This window comes from Mus caroli, unplaced genomic scaffold, assembly GCF_978045245.1.
Source record: "Mus caroli unplaced genomic scaffold, Mus_caroli_1 scaffold_2, whole genome shotgun sequence".
NCBI classification, from domain to species: Eukaryota; Metazoa; Chordata; class Mammalia; order Rodentia; family Muridae; genus Mus; species Mus caroli.
Window position 1 is genome coordinate 27235889 of NW_028227257.1, and position 5000 is coordinate 27240888.

Here is a 5000-nt window from a genome sequence, read left to right on the forward strand (position 1 = left end):
TCTGCTTCTTCACTGACGTCTCTGTGAGATTACAGCCTTGGATGCATGTTCTAAGTACTGTTTTCCTGCAGACAGCTAAATATGTAGTGGGAATTTGTTGTCCAGATGAACATATATGCCCTGATGATTTGTCCTTAGATTGACAATTTGTCTCTTGAATACTGTAGTCCCAAAAGCTTTCCATATGAACTTTTATGATGTCTAATTCATCCTTGGGCCTTGCAGTATCTTTCATAAACCTTTCTATCAATCCTTCTCCCATTGAAACCCCATGTTCTCCATCTTAGTAAAATACACAGTCCATTTTCCACTTCTCCCTGCGTGGCGGACTTGTATACTCCGGACACCATCTCATTATGGGGAAGCAAAAATAATGCCTCCACCTCCATTTCCGGCCGATCCCTCCAGCGCCGAGTCAGCTCCAATTAGTGCAGGACTCGAGGTTTCTGTTAGCCTGCGGGTGCATGCTGTGTACAACGGCCTACCCGGTACTAAGGCCACACAAGGCCACTGTGGACCGCACCCCTCCCCAGAGCTGCTGCCACTGGGGTCTCCTTCCCTACTCAATCTTCTCTCTCTTCTCTCTCTCTCTCTCTCCATCTATCTTTTTTCGGATTTTTGAGACAGGGTTTCTTTGTACAGCCTTAGGTGTCCTGTAGCTCTGTAGACCAGGCTGGCCTCGAACTCATTGTGATCTGCATGATCCGTAAGAGGACAAGTTTGTGGAGTCTGTTCTCTTCCTCATCCTTTACAGAGGTTATATCCCTGAAAACCCAGGTCTCCAGCCTTTGCCACAAATGCATTAAAGTTGATTGATTATTGGAAGGTTGAGAAATTACTACAGACATTTTAGTTGTTTTCTATGTCTTAAAGATTGGTTGACTGATTATATGTGTGTGTGTTTTCCTGTATGAATTTAATGTACCATGTCAATGCAGGTGCCTACAGAGAACAGAGGGTGTCAGATCCCTGGAACTGAAGTTGCAGATGGTTGTGAACCATACAACATGGTGGTGGGAACCAAGCCTGGTCCTCTAGAAAAGCAGCAAGAACTCTTACCCTGACCACCTCTCCAACCCCATCTAGCTAGGTTTTAGATCATTTCTTTCCTCTCCTCCTCCTCCCTCTCCCTCTCCCTCTCCCTCTCCCTCTCCCTCTCCCTCTCCCTCTCCCTCTCCCTCTCCCTCTCCCTCTCCCTCTCCCTCTCCCTCTCCCTCTCCCTCTCCCCCTCTCTCCCTCTCTCCCTCTCTCCCTCTCTCCCTCTCTCCCTCTCTCCCTCTCTCCCTCTCTCCCTCTCTCCCCCTCTCTCCCCCTCTCTCCCCCTCTCTCCCCCTCTCTCCCTCTCTCTCCCTCTCTCTCCCTCTCTCTCCTCTCTCTCCCTCTCTCTCCCTCTCTCTCCCTCTCTCTCCCTCTCTCTCCCTCTCTCTCCCTCTCTCTCCCTCTCTCTCTCCCTCTCTCTCTCACTCTCTCCCTCTCTCCCTCTCTCCTCTCTCCCTCTCTCCTCTCTCCCTCTCTCCCTCTCTCCCTCTCTCCCTCTCTCCCTCTCTCCCTCTCTCCCTCTCTCCCTCTCTCCCTCTCTCCCTCTCTCCCCCTCCCTCTCCCTCTCCCTCTCCCTCTCCCTCTCCCTCTCCCTCTCCTCTCCTCTCCTCTCCTCTCCTCCTCTCCTCTCCTCCCCTCCCCTCCCCTCCCCTCCCCTCCTCTCCCCTCTCTCCTCTCCTCCCCTCCCCTCCCCTCCCCTTCCCTCCCCCTCCTCCCCCCTTCCCCCCTCCCCTCCCCTCCCCTCCCCTCCCTTCCTCTCCTCTCTCTCCTCTCCTCCCCTCCCCTCCCCTCCCCTCCCCTCCCCTCCCCTCCCCTCCCCTCCCCTCCCCTCCCCTCCCCTCCCTTCTCTCTCTCTCTCTCTCACCAGAACTATTTACAGAAGCATGGTCCCCCTCACAGGTAGCTACATCAAAGAGAAATGCCACCCTACCCAATAGACAACCTTTTGCCTCTGACATCATGACACTTGGACTCTCTGGGGGAGGGAAGGAGCTCAGGACCCTGCCGAAACCTCCTAGCTCACGCTCAGAATCTTAATAAGCCAAACTCGGGAAGATCTCCCAAGGCCACAACTACTCTGCCTCAAGATGGCAGCTGCCATGTCCAACCCAGACAACACCACCAGTTATGGTTCTTGAAGGGAAGAAAAATAAATAAATAAATAAATAAATAATAAATAAATAAATAAATAAAAGCATGACTCCCTCTAAGGCCCCACAAACCAGCGAGTAACAGATATTCCGGTAGGCATCCTTGTGCTGGAGGTGAAGAAGCCTAAAGTCTACACAGTTACACACAGAGCTGAGAAAAATGCCGTAAGGTGGTCAAGCCCCACAGTCAGCAGATGGTCAAGCCCCGCGGTCAGCAGAGAGTAGCGTGGAGAGCTTGTAGCTGAGACAACCCTCTCTTAAGTGAAGGGCTCACTCATGACAGGGCTGGGGTGCAGCTCAGAGGTAAAGCACTTGCCTAGCACCTGAAGGGCTGGATTTGATCCCAGCAGAGATGTGCGTAAGACGAAGGCCAAGCTTCTAACTATTCTGTGAGTGCTCCATTCTAACCATTATAACTATTCTAGTGTGCGCCATGCTAGCCAATCTGTTTATTTTGACTCGGCCTAGCGTGGAAGCTCCTGCTCCATCCTGGATAATCTCATTTGAAGTCCAGTGAAGACAGGGCTTCAGGCAGTAACTCAGTGGCTCTGTCCCATCACCCCACTGCTTCTGGCCGCTGGCGTGTCCCTATCACTCAGGTGTGATGTTCTTGCCTTTGGCTTTCGCTTCACTTATTCCTGTCTTCAGTTAACCTTGAGTAACCCAGTATCTCCCATTGTTGGGAAGTGAAGGATAGAGAGGAGAGGCCATGAGAGACACCTGCTTTAACAGGTGGACATTTTCAAATTTATAGGTAGAGAGGGGGCAGATGTAAACTGAGGCCACTCCAGTGTTGCTCAAATTTGAATATTTAGGAACCACTTCAATATCTGTACCTAACATAAAAATATTAAAATTCAAAAAGCAGAGGCTAATATCATCCTGAGTTAAGTAACTCGGTCACAAAAGAACACGCATGGTATGCACTCACTGATAAGTGGAACTTAGCCCAAAAGTTCGAAATACCCAAGATACAATTCACAGACCCCATGAAGCCCAAGAAGAAGGAAGACCAAAGTGCAAATGCTTCAATGCTACTTAGAAGGGGGAACAAAATACTCACAGGAGGAAATATGGAGACAAAGTATGGAACAGAGACTGAAGAAAGGGTCATCCAGAGACTGCCCCTCCTGGGGCTCCATCCCATATTCAGTCACCAAACACAGACACTATTGTAGATGCCAAGAAGTGCATGCTGAAGAGGGTCTAACATAGCTGTCTCCTGAGAAGCTCTGTCAGAGCCTGACAAATACAGAGGCAGCTCACAGCCAACCATTGGACTGAGTGCTGGATCCCCAGTGGAGGGCTTGGAGAAGGGACTGAGGAACTGAGGGGGTTTGCAGCCCCATGGGGGGAGCAACAGTATAAACCAGCCAGACCCCCGAGAGCTCCCAGGGACTGGACCACCAACCAAAGAGTACAGAAGGAGGGACCCATGGCTCCGGCCACATATGTGGCAGAGGATGGCCTTGTTGGACATCAGTAGGAGGAGTGGTCCATGGGCCTGAGAGGGTTAGATGCCCCAGTGTAGAGGAATGCCAGGGCAGGAAAATGGGAGTGGGTGGTGGGGGAGTACCCTCATAGAGGCAGGGGGAAGGGAGATAGGATAGGGGATTTCTTTTTTTTTTTAAGATTTATTTTTATGTATATGAGTACACAGTTTAGTTGTACAGATGGTTGTGAGCCTTCATGTGATTGTTGGGAATTGAACTTAGGACCTCTGCTTGCTCTGGTCAACCCCACATGCTCCGGCCAAAGATTTATTTATTAGTATAAGTTCACTGTCTCTTGTCTTCAAACGCACCAGAAGAGGATATCAGATCTCATTATGGGTGGTTGTGAGCCACCATGTGGTTGCTGGGATTTGAACTCAGTACCTTTGGAAGAGCAGTCGGTGCTCTTACCCACTGAACCATCTCACCAGCCCCCAGGATAGGGGATTTCTGAATGGGAGACCTGGAAAGGGGAGAACATTTGAAATGTAAATAAAGAAAATATCCAGGGGTTGGAGAGAAGGCTCAGTGGTTCAGAGCACTGACTACTCTTCCAGAGGTCCTGAGTTCAATTCCTACCAACCACATGGTAGCTCACAACCATCTGTAATGGGGATTCAATGCCCTCTTCTGGTGTGTCTGAAGACAGCCACATTGTACCCGCAAACATGAAATAAGTAAATCTTTTTAAAAAAAGAAAAAAAGAGAAAGAAAGAAAATATCCAATTTAAAAAAAAAAAAAAAAGGAAAAGCAGAGGCCAGAGAGATGGCTCGGTGGTTAACAATGTGCACTTCTCTCCAGCTCAGCTCCAGCATTCATGTCGGGGTACTCACAACTGCCTGCACCTTAGCTCTAAAGGATCTGATACCTCTCACCTCCTCAGGCATGCACACATACATGCTTATACCACCCCACAGAGACAGATGGACAGACAGACAGACAATTAAATATATGAGATTTATTTATATATATATATATATGTATATATATATGTATATATATACATATATATATATATATATATATACACACACACATATATGTGTGTGTGTGTGTGTGTGTGTGTATTTTTTTTTTCGAGACAGGGTTTCTCTGTATAGCCCTGGCTGTCCTGGAACTCACTTTGTAGACCAGGCTGGCCTCGAACTCAGAAATCCGCCTGCCTCTGCCTCCTGAGTATTAAAGGCGTGCGCCACCACTGCCCGGTGTATTTTTTTTTAAGAAGCAGTCTTTAAAAATTAAAGAACCCAAATTAGCCAAGCATGGGTGTGCACATTTAAAATCCTAGCACTCTAGAGGCTGAGGTAGGAGGATTGT

General features: G+C 48.8%; 1 pseudogene; it reads right to left on the reverse strand.

Moving 5' to 3' along the window:
* Positions 1–9: 9 nt before the first annotated feature.
* Positions 10–389, reverse strand: LOC110307317 (trafficking protein particle complex subunit 6B pseudogene; annotated as a pseudogene).
* Positions 390–5000: the final 4611 nt, after the last annotated feature.